This window comes from Heterocephalus glaber, unplaced genomic scaffold (genome assembly GCF_053883595.1).
Source record: "Heterocephalus glaber isolate CG9 unplaced genomic scaffold, H.glaber_assembly_v1.0 deba00001452, whole genome shotgun sequence".
In the NCBI taxonomy this organism is placed as follows: domain Eukaryota; kingdom Metazoa; phylum Chordata; class Mammalia; order Rodentia; family Bathyergidae; genus Heterocephalus; species Heterocephalus glaber.
The window spans coordinates 14,758,495-14,774,192 of NW_028258302.1; the positions used below are offsets into that span (position 1 = coordinate 14,758,495).

Genomic DNA, 15,698 nt, shown 5'->3' on the forward strand with positions numbered 1-15,698 from the left:
TGAGACAAGTTCTTACTAGGTTGCCAGGCTGGGCTTGAATTTGTGACAACACCTGGGTCTAGTAATATTTAAGTGTACAGTTCTGTGGCATTAATTACATTTCACAATGTCATGCAACCACCAACACTATTTCTAGAATGTTTTCATCACTCCTATTTCACTCTACCCTCTTGGCAATCCGTATTTGATTCTCTATCTCCATGAATTTTCTTATTCCAGATACTTTACTGGTCTTCATATAATATCTGTCATTTGTGTCTCTTTGTTTCACGTAGTATAATGTTTTTAAGGTTCATTTGTGTTGTAACATGTGTCAGATCTTCATTCCTTTTTTGTGGCTGAATAATATTCCACCCCATGCATTTACCATATTTTCTTATCCATTCACCTGTTCATGGGCATTTGAATTGTTTCCCCCTGTCTTAATCCATTTTGTGCTACTATGACAAAATACCTGAGACTGGGTAATTTATAAAGAACAGGAACATATTTCTCATCTTTTTTTTTTGGTACTGGGGATCAAACTCAGGACCTTTAGCTTTTGAAGCAGGTGCAGTGCCACTGAGCTAAATCCCCAGCCCTATTTCTCATTTTTTTAGAGGCCAAGAAGTCCAAGATCAAGGCACTAATAGGTTTGGATGTTTAGTGGGAGCTGCTCTCTGCTTCCAAGAAGACACCTTGATGCTGCATCCTCTAGAGGGAAAGATCACTGTGTCCTCACACTTCACAAGGCAAAAAGGCAAAAGAGAGCCCAGGCCTCTTTTATAGGGGCCCTAATTTCATTCAAGAAGAAGGATCCAGCCAGGTGTGGTGGTGTATGCCTCGAATCTCAGCACTCTGGGAAACTGAGGCAGGAGGACTACAAATTTGAACCCTGCTTGGGCAATTTAGCAATTTGGTGAAAACTGGTCTCAATATAAAAAATAACAATAAATAATTTTTAAAAATTTTAAAGGGCTGGGTATGCAGTTCAGTGCAAAGGGCTTGGGCTCAATCTCCAGTATTACTTAATTTTTTTAGAGACAGGATCTCACTATGTTGCCCAGGCTGTTTCGAGGTCATGGACTCAAGAGGTTCTCTTGCTTCAGCCTAGGTACCTGGGACTGCAAGGGTGTGTCACTGCAGCCAGCTTGTTTTCAATTCTTTTGGGCATGCTCCTATGAGTAAGTAAAATTGCTGGATCACATCTTGATTCTGAAAGAGTTTTCTTTCTGAGGAACTGCCAACCCTCCACCCCTACCCGGTGGTCACACATTGTGATTCCCAAGAGCAGTGAAGAAGAGTTCTAATTTCTCTGCATCCTCACCAATATTTATTTCCCATTGTTTTCTGTTATTTTGTTGTAATAGCCACTTAAGTATAAAGTGCTATGTCATTGTGGCTTCTATGCGCATTTCCCTACTGATGATGATGGACATCTTTTCTTGGGCTAATTGGTCATTTGCATATCTCCTTTGGAGAAATGTCTACTCAGATCTTTGCCCATTTTTTTTAGAGTGGATTGTTTGGTTTTTGTCGTTGAGTTGTAGGAATTCTGAATATTAAACCTATATCATGTATATGATTTGCAAATATGCTCTCCCATTCTATGGGTTGTATTTTCATTCTCTTGGGGTGCAAAAGGCTTTAATTTTGATAAGAATTTGATTTATTTAGTTATTTATTCTCTTTTGATGTCTGTGCTTTTGGTGTCATTCTTAAGAAACCATTGCCAAATCCACGATCATGAAGATGGGATAAATTTTGAGACTAGAATTTACATGGCTGGCTGAGCAATTGGAGGTGGTACGAGCAATAGAGAGAAATCCAGGATGCATCCTAGGTTTTTGGCATAAGCAGCTGGGTGAACAGTGATCGGATTTACGGAGATGGGAATAGTGGAGAAGCTGATTTGGAAGGAACAGCAAGGCTTCTGTTTTGGCCATGACAATTTTGGGAGGATTGTGAGATGAGGAGCAGTTAGAGATACAAGCCTGGGGTGCAGGGTAGCAGCCAGGGCTGGAAGTATCATTTGAAATCATGAAGGTATCAATGGATTTAAAAGCCCTGAGATCACCTGGGGAGTAGGTGAAGAGAGAGAAGCGTTCCAAAGACAGAGCCGGAGCTCCCAACATTAGGAGGTTGGGGACTGAGGCTGGCATGGCCGAGGGAAGGGGTGGTAATCCCACAAATGAGACTGAGAAGGTACGGACAGCGAGCACTGAAGAAACCAGGAGAGTTTCAGGTCTCAGGAACCAAGGGAAGAAAGGGCTTCAAGAAAGAAATTATTGGCTGTGTGAAAGGCTGATTAGAGCTTTGGCAGGATATAGATGAGTTCGATGACCTTGGCAAGACTGGTTTCACTGGCTTGGCAAGAGGAAAAGCCTGACTAGAATGGGTTTTAATTCTATTTTAATTATATTTAGATAAAATGGGCGGGGGAGGGGGAGAAAGAGATAAAATGAGAACTGTGCAAGCACAGCCAGTGAGAAGGATTTAGAGAAATTTTGCTACAAAGGAAAACAGAAAAATAGGGCAATGGTTGAAGGAGGCTGGGAGGGTCAGGGGAAGGGTTTCCTTTTATGTTTTAATTTATTTTTTCTTAGATGTGGGCTACTACAGTAAAGGGGGAAGTTAATGATGCAAAAGCAAGAGGAGAAATTTTGCGGGAGCAAACTCTTTGAGTAAGTGGGGGGTGGGATCCACTGTACAAGTGGACAGTTCGTCTTGAACAGGAGCAGCAGGGATAATTTAGGGGGACCCCTGCATATTCTTCGGGAATAGTGCCTAATCTCTGAGAGGTTCTTGAACCAAAACCAGGTGGAATGGAACAGGAGGAGGAGGATCTATTCTTTGCTGTCTGGCTATACCAGCATCCTCTTTCCCATCTGGTGTCAAGTCATAAAGAGAATGAACAACCACTCAGTGGCTTGAACAAGACCAAAGTTTATTGTTTTCCTATAGAATGGTCTAAGGGCCAGTGTGTCAAGTTAGCAGGGGACTGTGCCCCATGTAGCCACCCAGGGAGGGACCCACTCGATCCACTGTTGGCATCGTTGGAGGCTGGTTCCTGTGGGCTCCTGGTGGGAGAAAAGTAGAAAGGGCTTGGCCTTGGCCTTCTCTCTTCTCATCCTAGGTGATCTCATTTAGTTTTTGGCTTTTCTGATGACACTGAAATTTGTCTCCAGTTTGGCCTCTTCCCTGAACTTGGCATCTACATTTAGACATCAGTAAAGCCTCTTAAACTTGATATTGTTCATGATAGGTCTCCCACTACCTCAGCAGCTATTATGTATATTATTATATACATATTATTATGTATATTATATATATTATGCCCTCTTCCTATTATGCCTGGCCCCTCCCCTGTATGATATCATGCCAAGATGGTTGCTCCCACCAAAGAATAAATCCTTCTTCCCAGCATGCACCTGTTCTGCCTAGAAAGTAACCTAATATTTGCTCACCTCCTACCACCTAGTGACATCACCGGATCCTCCATTCCCTAGTCACTACCTCACTCAACCCCGCCTCAGCGCCTACAAACCCCACCCCAGTCTCTATAAAAGACTCTCCCTGCCCCAGCCATATTGCTTTTGTCTCTGCTTTGTTCAGAGACAGCCTGGCAGATCTATTCCCCTCATAAAGGCTTGTTGTGGCCTGGTCTGGTCTTGGGTTTTGGCCCTTTTACCTGACAGTCCAAAGTTCCCTTCTCCTCCTGCTCTCCTCCCTCTTTCAGTTAATGACAGTTCTTCTCTTTCAGTTGTTGAGGCCAAAAGACTTGGTATTATTATTGACTTCTCTTTTTCTCTCAGACCCCCTGTCTAGGCTCTCAGTAAGTACTATTAGCTCTATAATTATTAAAATATCAGATATCCCTCACTAGTTGAAATCCTGTCATCCAAACTCAGAAAGTAGAAATGCAGATAAAATTTTTGAACTATCTTTCAAATTTGAGAGGATTCTGCATATCACAAACTCCCCAAAAATACCCAAAAATAAAGAACCACAGGAGTGCATTTCTTCCTAAGGACGTGACATTCAAGATAAGGGTGTGTTGGTGCCCAACTGTAATCTCAGCACTCGGGAGCTGAGGCAGGATGATCGTGAGTTCAAGGTCAGCCTAGGCTGCATTGCTGCATCCTGAGACCCTGTTTCAAAACAACAGCAATAAAAGGATATAAGCATGGCACTGCTGTTATTGGATGAAGAGTCCTAGGGGAGTTGTTTTATAGGTTCCTAATGTCTCAAATAAAGATTTGAACAGGAGTGATAAGAGTAAGCTTTTGAACATACAAGGTTTTTAGAGGAAGTGTCAAGGTGTCTAAAGCCCATAGGGGAGGGATGGGTGAGGGAGGGTGGGGCATGCGGGGGTCATCAAAATGCTCTGCAATGTGGACTCAGGCCAGGGTCGCGTACTGTACTTGTGGTACCTGTCTGGGGTCTTTAGGGGAACAGGATGACTTTTAGACGTAATTGTCCTTACTCTGTCTGGTTTTCAATTCTTTGCCCCACTGCTTTCTATGGTTTACTTGTCCTTGTTCTCCCTCCTAACTCACTGGCACAGCACAACTTGTAAATCATAAACAACTACTTCAGGATTACCACAGTTAGGCTCCAGGGACTGATTCTAAAATTTCTTGCCCTGTGTCCTGGAAAAAGAAAAGTGGACTATGTTGATTACTGTAAAGGTTCACAGGTAGATACTACTTTGGAGTCTGGGGAAGATGGAGATGTGAAACAGAGTAGGTAAGAGACAAGACAAATTAATTGACTTGCCAAATCCTTTCTGATAGCACGGATGGAACTGATTCTTATATAACAGAAATAACCATTCCTAGTAGTGTCCAGTGCCCATTTTCTTACTTCTCCTCCAGTTTCAGTTAGTATTCCAAACTGGAGATATTCACAGATCACCTTGGTACTCACGCCAGTCATACCCGGCAGCTGAGAGATGTTTTCCAATTAAACAAGTCTTACTACTCATCCTTGTGTGTATAGATCCAGAAGAAACATGTGTGGAGCATCACACCAATTCTTTCTATTGGCATTTAGATGGATAGTGAACACCAAAATGTCAGAACGTTTTATTTGAAAAAAAAAAAAAAAAGATTTCAGAGCCAGGAATGGTGGCACAAATTTGTAATCCTAGCACTCTGTGAAGCTGAGACAGGAAGATTGCAAATCTGAGCCCAGCCTGGGCAACTTAATGAGACCCTGTCTCAAAATTAAAATAAATAAATAAATAAGTAGCTGGAGATGGAACTCATCTCTGGGTTCAACTCCCAGTACCAAAAAAAAATTTTTTTTTGAGGGACTGGGGATTAGCTTAGTGATAGAACATTTATTTAGTTAGCATGTGTGAGGCCCTGAGTTTGATCTCTAGAACTGAGGGAGGGGACAAAAAGAAAGAGATTTGCTTTTTTTTCCCCCTCGCTACCAGGGATCAAACTCAGGAACTTTTGCTTGCCAGGCAGGTGCTGCTGCACCACTGAGCCAAATCCCTGGCCCTTGCTTTTTCTTTTTCTGGAGATAGGGTCTCACTATGCAGTGCAGGCTGGACTTGAACTGACCATGTAGCTCAGGCTGCCCTTGAATTTGTGCCAATCCTCTTGCCTCAGCCTCCTGAGTGATGGGATTACAGGTGTGCGCCACCATGCCTGGCTTGATTAGATTTTTTAAAAGACAAAATATTTCATTTTAAGCTGTTGTCGTTATCATTATTATTATTATTACTGGTGCTGGGGCTCAGATATGCTAAGCACATGCTTTATCACTGAGCTATACTACTAGCCCAATAATTTTCATTTAAAATGTTATAGTAATGTGCCTTTTTTGCTTTATTTTTAATAATCTTAAATATTTTGCAGTAAAAAAATATTTTGCAGTAACTTTAGTAATACCTTAAGTTTTTATTCTCATGTTTATTTTTATTCAATTTTTAAAATAAAAATATATTCAAATTTTGTATACTTTGAAAATAAATAATTATACTTTTTTTTCTTTTTGTGCTGGGGATTGAACCCACAGCCTCCTTTTCATGCTCTGAACTGTACTCACAGCCCCTCAGTGTTAATTCCTTCAATCCAGGGTTGGCAAACTTTTCTGTAGAGGACCAGAAAGTAAATATTTTAGGTTTTGCAGGTCACTGTGGTCTCTGTGGCAACTCCCCTGGCGCTGCAGGACAAAGGCAGCCATGAGGAATACGTAAATGAATGAGCGTGGCTCCGTTCCAATAAAACTTTATATACAAAAACAGCAACAGGTCTGATTTGGCCCAGGGCTACAGTTTGTCAATGGTTGCTTTAGACTGTTACTGTCAAGAAAATACAAATTCGGTGGAAATTTTTTAATTATAATTACATCTTAGTGATTGTGCTGAGACTATGTCAAGAAAAATACATACGAGGTGTCACTGCCCTACAGCCAAAGACTGCCAGAAACACCTGTAATTAAACAGTTGGACTTATTATTCATTGCCCTGAGGGAGAATACACAGCACTGGGAATCGGGCAATATCTCAGAAGGTATCAGGAAAAACCTATCAGGATCTGGGCTTGGGTTGAGTGATTATTTGAAAAAAATTGAGGGGTTGCTGTAGATTGGATGTCAAAAAAGCAGGAACAGGGCCAGGGATTTAGCTCAGTGATTCCGCTGCCTGCCCTGCAAGCGCAAAGATCCCTAGGACCAAAAAAAAAAAAAAAAGGAACAATTCTCTGATTGGGACTCTCAGTAAATCCCACCTATAGGGAGGGGAGATGCACAGGGTGGAGCGTGTATAATTGGTGAGAAGTAGCAGTCACTGAATTTAGCGAAGAGAATGAATTTTGTGAGTAGCACAGAGACCATGTTGTCTGCGCTTGGACAAAGTATAAAATGGCCTTGCTCTGCCTTATTTTATCATGGTCTCAGCATAACTTTTCCTGAGATTGGTGTGCTGTGAGATCATTTACGTTTAATAATGTGGCTTAGTTCCAAATGCCGGGCCAATCTTACAGGGTTAGTGCTGCCTTTTTTTTTTAATAGGAAATGTACAATAATTTATCATTTCTGTACATCATTATGGTTTATGTCTAGATGTCCCCTCAAAGCCTCATGTGCTCATAGGTGGAGCCTTGGGGAGGAGACAGGATCACAGTCTGACCACTACTCAGTGGATTCATCCAGTGATGCATTTATTGCTAAATGTGATTTGGGAGGTGAAGCTTGGTCTTGTCACTGAGCTGGTTCTGAAGGTCACCAGGGCTGAAATAAGGAACCTGTCCCACTCTTGTAGAATAAGTTTGCAGGGTTTTGTTTGTTTGTTTGTTTGTTTTTTGTTGTTACTTGGGATAGAACTTGGGTCTTTCCACTTGCGCAGCAGGTGGCAAAACCACTGAGCTAAATCCCTGGCCCAAGTTTGCAGGTTTGCTGCCTTCTGCCACGGAAAAAGAATTTTCAGAATGTGACTGTAAGAGGCATGAAAAGGGTTTATAAGATAGAGATCTTAGGTTGCACTTAGCAGTGGATTGTGGGTGCTGAGGTGCCTTATGAGCAGAGTTGGGTATATTTAAGGGGGTGTCTTCCAGGTTGGTGATCTAGGATATGTGTTCTTACTGTCCGTCGGGTTACAATGCAAGCCATCTGCACGTGTTTGAAGTTGCCATCTGCTGCCTACCAGTATTGCTTCTTCCTTGGGGGTGAAGAAAGTACAATTTACAGGTAGAAAGGACCTGTCCAGAGCCAGGGTTTACAGGCTTACTGTCTTTAAAACCTTTAGGAATTGTGTTTTTTTTTTAGTGAGTTTCCTGGAAGGGAAAAAGGCCTGAATAACTTTGTGTCTTGAGGCTGCAGGTAAATATAATTTTTAAATCTCAATTTTCTTGTCTCTCTCTCTTTTTTTTTAACCTAGTTTTTATTTCTTTTGTCCTGTCTCAGTTCTTTTTCTTCATTTAGCACTGCCCCTCTGAGACTCATCCATACTGTTGAGGTATCAATAGCACCATTATGCTGGGCATGGTGATGCACACCTGTAATCCCAAATCACTCAGGAGGCTGAGGCAGGAGGATGGCTGTGAGTTCAAGGCCAGCCTGGACTATATAGTGAGTTCAAGGCCAGCCTGAACTATAGGGAGACCTTGTCTCAAAAAACAAACAAACAAACAAACAAACATAGCATCTTTCTGTTGCTCATCTAATATTCCATTGTATGAGTAAAATACAAGTTAGTCTCAATATGACCAGTTCAGACTGGTTCTGGCTCATTTTGCTGTGACCTTATCATAAAAAATAAAACTCATCTTTATAAAGAATATACTTATTTTTTGGCAAACAAGATGTTCTAGTCTTATTTTATTTTATTTGGAAACGGTCTCACTATGTAATCCAAGCTGGCCTTGAATTCACTATGTAGCCCAGGATGGCCTAGAACTCACAGCAATCCTCCTGCCTCAGGCTCCTGAGTGCTGGCATTACAGGTGTGCGCCACAATGCCTAGGCATGCAATCTCATTTTATGTGTGCATGTGGGTGAGGCAAATTCACATACCATAACTTAACCCTTTCAAAATGTACAATTCAGTGGCATTTAGTACATTTGCAGTGTTGTGCAGCCACCACCCTAAATTCTGAAATATTTTCATCATCCCAAAGAGAAAACTTGTACTCATTAATTCCCCACTCCTCATCCTTAATAGCTCTATTCTAATTTCTTCCCCCATGAATTTGTCCATTCAAGATGTTGTATTTCACATACTTGGAGGTACACAATAGATCACCTTTTATAATTGGCTTAGTTTACTTTGTGTTTTTGAAATTCATCCACGTTGTGGTGTGAATCAGTACTCCACTCTGTTCATGACTAAATACTATTCCATTGTATAAATGTACAACATTTTGTTTATCTATTCATCTGCTCACAGGCAGAGGGGCCCTCCTCCCTGGAGGCAGTGACATGGAAGGTGACATTCTGCTTGAATGAAGGAAGGGGTGACCCACATAGCTGACTGGGAGGAAAGTGGTACAGGCAGCAAAGAAATAGAAAGGGTCCATCAAGGAGCCTGGCACATAGTAGTATTATAGACAGCTAAGTTAGGTAGAAATATTATAGGCAGTCAGAGAGGGCTAGGCCCTCGGGAGAGGCAAGGCAAAGGTAAAACACATCACATCCGTGGCAGGAGACACATCTGTTGGAGATCAGGCCTCAAGATAAAGATGAAATGACCAGGCCTGCATACTTCTCCGAAGGGCAAGATAAGTGGCAACACCTGGCCTAAGGAAGTCTACATCAGTCACCCAGGTGGGAGACGAAGACCTCCGGACCCATCATTTCCTAGAAAAAAATCTATGTTCTTTCTATGCACACTTCTTACATGACTTGTTCCCCCATTGGATCACTATTTCCTAAGTGACTATACTTGTGACTTTATTTGTTGATCATAGTTTTAACCAATATTGTACCCGTGTGGTTTTTGCTGTATAAAACTTCCCTGTAAAGTGGGGTCTTTGGCCACCCATTTGGGACCCTTCCTCTCTTTCAGGAGCTATCCTCTTGATATGGAAAAGTTTTAGATAACTTAATAGATTGAATATTAAGGTAGTTGTAGAAACAAAATAAGTAATGTATTCTTTTAAGATTTGCTTATCCCATAACTCCTTGTTTAAGGTGACAATTATCTGACTAATGGGTAACTTCATTAACCTAACAAAGTTACCATGCCAGGGTGAATTTACAATGTATATGGCCTATCTTGTGTCTGACTTGTAAATAGGAACTGGAATTGTATTTACATATCAAAGACCACTAGGGATGAGATAATGACTAAAAAAGATACAAAAAGGGAAATGCTGAACAAAGGGGGAGCAGATACTGACCAGACCGGTTTCTGGCATTCTGTCTGCTCGCGAGAAGAAATTTCATTATTTTATCCGAATTCTTTTTTTTTTTTATCCGAATTCTGTGTCTCTGTGTATTTCTTTCTGAGATTTCTGCAATACTCTTAATAAATATTTCCTACTTTAACCTCCATTGTTCCTAGAATTCACTCTTTGATTTTAGAGAACACAAACTTGGCGTATCAGACATCTAACCGGTTGGGAATTATAACAGTTCCCCTATATCATTTGGAGGTCTGATTTCATCTATATCATCTCTGTATCAGTAGGTGCTCAAGAAATTGTGCACACTGCCATTGTTCGGAGGGAAGGGCCATTTCCTTAACTTTACCTGATGGAAGATTCCAGGTCCCTGCTGCTGTCCCACTGAGGGGTTGGGGTCTGCAGGCTTCACAGTCTCTTCCCACCGCTCCCATCCTGGAGATGACAACTCTAAGGCAGGAGAAGGAAGTGGAGCTTCTACCCAAGATTCTATGCAACCTCTCCCTAGCCTGGCGCACAGTGAGAGACTCCCCAAGCCAAGACCCCTGTCAGTCACAGGCCGTGGTATGCTGGAAAGCCACAGAGGAATGGAGCTCACCTCCCCTGTGAAGACCTATATGAGACGGGCACAGCTCCCAGACACCTCAGGTGGCGTCTACACGTGCAGCAGGGAGCCCACAGCCCTTCCCAATGGACACCTGAGTATCCACATCCTCCTTCCCAAAGTCTCCTCTGACCCTGGCTCTCTGCGAGGTGGTCACTTGGGGTCCCATGAGCATGACCTGGTATCACAGCCACGAGCTCTCCTCTGGGGGTTCATGCCAGGCAAGGAGGCAATGCCCCAGGATGGCTGTTTGGCTGGGTGGACCTTCCGGTGGCGAGGTCTCCAGGGAGCTGCAGGAGGAAGGTTTTCACTCGTCAGAGAGCCCACCTCTGGCCACATCCCTGAGGTCCCTTCAAGACATGCTCAGTCACAGCTCCCTGTGTGATTTCTTCTGATCTCTGTTCCCTGATGAAATATTCTTTCCTTTTTCATTCATTCACCAGCCATGGTGGGCTCAGCACAGGCTCCCGCAGCTCCCAGTGCTTTAGTAACAGAAGAGTCATCATCTGTGATCTGTGCTGCTGATGGCTTCCTGCACGCACAAACAAGGACACCGAAAGGACCAAATCCCAGTGGGAAAACTACAGCCCTGGCCAGGGGACCCCTCCACGAAGACTGCCTGGAGCACGGCTCTCCTTCCTTGATTGGTGGCTGTGACCTTCCCCTTAATGGAACCTCACAAATGTACACCTGGCCCTCGCTGTGCCCCAGGCTGCATCCTAAGCACTTGATGTGCAGTATCTCAGACTTCACAGCGGCTGGAGGAGGCAGAAACCATTACTATCCCCAGCTTACAGATGAATGGAGGCAGAGAGAGGTGTAAGTGATGTTCCCAAGGTCATGGAGACAATGAATATGGGAGCCAGAACTTGAGCCCTAGAGAGCCCTTATTTACAGCAGTAAGCTATGGCAGGCTCGAGGCCGCGCGGAGGATTTTAGCTGCCTTTCCTTCTGGTTCCAGCAGGTGGCACCAAAGCACCTGCCCAACTGTGCACCTGCCCCAGGAAGGTTTGGTCTGGTTTAAAAGGGAACCAGCATCTGCTCAAGAGGAGGAGGTCATTTCCTTCCGGGGATCCAAGCAGTGAGAGGGGGTGGGGAGACAGATTCTGGGTTAGCGTGATTTTGCCAAAAAATAACTTCTGAAATGAGTTTGTCGAGTCACAATATAGTTACTCACACTTGCTTCTGGCTTTTAGGATGAATCAGATAGTTTCCCTCTTGGGGAGCTCACAGACTCCCAAGGATTGAGCGATGTGGAGATTAGTAGCCCCAGAGGAAGTCAAATAAGTTCAAACACAACTATCTCGGAATTTGAAGCTAACAAGTGGGGGAGCTGGAGTCTAACTCAGGCCCAGCTGACCCCAAAGTGCACAGTCTTTCTGTCCAGCCATGGTCCTCGGTTGGTGAAGTCCCCATGCGGATGCTGCTCAGAGTGGGGGTGACAGGGTTTTTCTCCTAAGGGGATTATGATCTAACAGAAGAGGAGGGGAGCCCAGACATTATTCAGGGGTCAGCTCAGGAGAAAATGCTATAATATGTGCCCTCTTCTCAGAGGGATCTTCGTGCTCCCTGTGTCCCCAGGCCCGACACTGGACCTGGCACACTTTAATCCTCATGAATGTGTGACCAGTGGATGAATGAGGAAGAGCCCAGGAGCCCAAGATGGAAGCCATGTTGACAGAGGTGGGCTTTCCTGAGGTGAGATTTGGGTGGGTCCTGAGGATGAAGTAGGAGTTTACAGGTGGAAAAGAGGATGAAAGTGTTCCAGGTATATGCAAATAATGACAGGTTGGAGTGGTGGTCTCTCAACTTTTGTTGAATCACCACCTGCAGACTCACCCCAGGATGGACACACATACACAGTAAATGCTCAGCACACACAGAGCCAAAACCTCACTGTGTGCAATGCCCCGTGGCTTTTTCTGGTCTCCTTTGTTTTGGTAAATGCTAGTAGCAACCCTCTGATTTGTTATGATCTGAGCACAGGACTCTGGAAAAGTGGAGACCATAAGGGTACAGTAGTCCCCTTACACCCAGGGGATGTGTCCCGAGATGCTACTTAGATTCCTGAAACTGCAGATGGTACCAACTACGTATGTAGCACACTAAAATCTATATAACACTCTACCCCAAAACATACCTGTGATAGAGTTTAAGTTGGAAATTAGGCACAATAACAAATAATAGAACAATTATAACAAGACACCATAATGAAAGTTATTCAAAACTTATGAACTGTTCATTTCTAGAATTTACCATTTAATATTTTCTGTAACCGGAACTACAGAAAGCAAAACTGAGAATAAGAGGTATGAATGTCATCTGGAGCCAGACCCTAAATATTTTCAGGTGCTTGGGTGATGAGATTGGACCCTTTCCAGTCCTGTCTGTGAAGGCAGACACGGCAAACTCCTGTCTTGTTCTCTGGCTCCTTCATTGATGTCCTGCCTTTCAGTCTCATCTCTTCAGTCACCTTTACGTGCTCCTCTTCCCCAGCTGGTCTAAGTCTGCTGGCTGCTGGGGCTCTGCACTGGGTGTTCCCCGCTTCTGCTCTGCCTCCCAAGGTGTCCCCTGCCTTGGTCTGAGTGACAGCCAGCCCACTCCTAGCTGTGAAGACACCAATCACTTTCAATAGCCCAAACCTTCTAATTTAGTTGGATCTGAAATGTTCTCCAAAGGTCCACAAATTGAAGGTGTGGTCCTAGACTGCAGTGCCACTGGGAGATGGTGGAACCTTTAGGAGTGGGGCCTCAGGGGAGAAAATTAGGTCATTGGCTGAGTGACAACAGGCTCTCAGGAAGCCAGGGACCCTCTGCTGCCCTGCTGCCCTAGGGGCCTTGCCCCAGGGGGGAAAAGGGTGCTTTCAGTGGCAGACTCACTGGCCCTCCTACTTGAGACCAGAGGCAAAGGTTCAGGATCTGAGGGGGATAGAGGTGATGCCAGGTGTGCCTGGCCCTCCAATATCAAGAATGTGACCATTCCACAGTCATATTTCCTTAACCTCAGGGATTCGGTTATCTTCAGAGGGTCCATTCGGGCCATGACGTCCAGGATCGTGGTCTTCCTGTGCTTGGGGAGCAGCTCGGAGCCCTAGGACCCAGGAGGGTAGTGACGGACAGCTGAGTAGGACTAGGGTGGCACCCTGCCCGAGGGACCAAGGGCCTCTAAAACACAGAGGCCACACTTCTAGCATGGTGGGACACACAAGCCTCTTCCACTCTCCAGTTCCCTGCCTTTCCCTGATAACTAATATCAGAGAGCTCAAGTCTTTGAGATGGGGAAAGAGAAGAAAGAAAAAAATGAAGAGCCTTTAGGCTGAGCTTACTGGAGTCAAGGTCTCCGCAATTTCCATGCCTTTTTTTTAACCTCCTACCGCTGGTTTGCCTTCCAGAGACAGGGCTGCTTTTTTTTTCCTTTTTAAAATAGGAAATGTACAATAATTTATCATTTCTGTACACCATTATGGTTTATGTCTAGATGTTCCCTCAAAGCCTCATGTGCTCATAGGTGGGGCTTTTGGGAGGTGACCGGATCATGGTCAGTGGATTAGTCCAGTGATGGGTTTATAGCTAAATGTGATTTGGGAGGTGAAGCTTGGTCCAAGGAGGTGGGTCACAGGCATGGCCTAGAAGGGTCTATCTCCCTTGGTCTCTCTCTGCTTCCTGCCACCATTCCACGAACTGTTTCTCCTCTGCCCCACCCCTCTGCCATGCCACCCTGCCTTTGAGCCAGCCCTACGGACTGAAACCTCTAAAAACCTGAGCACCAAAATAAACCTTTCTTCTTCAGAGCTGTAAGTGTTGGGTGTAATGCCTCAGCAATGAGAAAGTTAAGACAGACATTTTTTTTTTGGTGATGGGGATTGAACTCAGGGCCTACTGCGCTAGGTAAGTGATCTCTCACTGAGCTACATCCGAAGTCATTCATTCGTTCATTCTGTGTGTGTGTGTGTGTGTGTGTGTGTGTGTGTGTGTGTGTGTGTGTGTGTGAGACAGGGTCTTGCTATGTAGTTCAGGCCAGACCTGAATTCACTATGTATTCCAGGCTGGCCTGGAACTCACTATGTAGCCCAGGCTGGCCTAGAATTGGCAGTGATCCTCCTGCCTCAGCCTCTGGAGTAGTTGAGATTGCAGTCATGTGCCACTGGGGACCAGGTTTTTTCACGAACTCATTAAATATAGTTGCCACCCCGTCATCCATGTTTGAACTTGACATAAGTTGCCTGAAATCCAGTCTTATCCCATCACCTTTGGCCTAGTTAAAACTTCCCCTTCCTGTGTGGTTATTTGTGATATAGCCCACTTTTTCCTCATTCCTGCAATTCAAAACACATCCCACAGTTGCTGACCACGATAAAACTTACTGATTAACACCAGAGTCATATAAATAAGTGCCACCTGTGTTGGTTGGTTGTTTTGGTTTGTTTTTTAAGAGACAAGGTCTCACTATGTTGTCTGGACTGGAACCAAACTCCTGGGCTCAAGCGATCCTCTCACATCCTCTCTAGTAGCTGGGGCTAAGGTCATGAACCACCACACCCGGCTTCCTGAGCTTTCTTTAAATCAGCCTAACCCAGTCAGGAGGACGGCCTCAGGGATAATGCCCAGGTTCCTAATAGTTCCACAGGTCCATTGTCTCTCTTGCTGCCCCCACACACTGGTTGAGCTGGAGTGTCCTGGATGTCCCCCATCCCATGGGCTCTGGGAAGCGTGCTGTGCACTACTTTCTGGAATCTATCAGCAATAAAACTGCCTTCATTTCATGACTTTTGTTGTGCTGTGCTGCCTCTTTTGTGTTTTACCGTACCCACACACCTGAACCTAACTATCCTCCCAGTCAGTGACTTTTGATAGGAATAAACTGAACACAGGTCAAACAAGAGCCGCAAGGGTTTCTACCAGTATAAACGAGTTTCCTGTGAGAGCGACATCTGATCACAAGTCATACACACCTAGAGACTGGGCTGTTTGCCAGGATAAAGTAGCCATTGAAAAGCATGCTGTAAACATCCATGACCACCTACCTCCCATTAGGGGTGTGGCCAGAAACAACAGTCACCCTGAGCCTTCAAGACCAAATTAGAAAAAATCACAGCAGGTTTCAACTTATGAATTTGGAGAGGACACAAACAGTCGGCACATCGCAGTCACATAAAAACTACAGGTCTACACATATTTTTCATTTTATTGTTATAAAGGTATATTTGCTAAGGTATAAAGGTAGAAAATATTTACTAGTTTGCTATCTTAATTTATAGTTTT

General features: G+C 44.1%; 1 long non-coding RNA gene across 1 annotated transcript; it reads right to left on the reverse strand.

The window, feature by feature from the left end:
• Window positions 1–7,432: 7,432 nt before the first annotated feature.
• On the reverse strand, window positions 7,433–11,784 carry LOC110350376 (uncharacterized). The gene is made up of 4 exons (XR_002396920.2): window positions 11,615–11,784; window positions 10,616–10,727; window positions 10,183–10,283; window positions 7,433–7,651 (listed from the first exon to the last, which is right to left on the reverse strand). It is a non-coding gene; the product is annotated as an uncharacterized LOC110350376 (long non-coding RNA).
• Window positions 11,785–15,698: the final 3,914 nt, after the last annotated feature.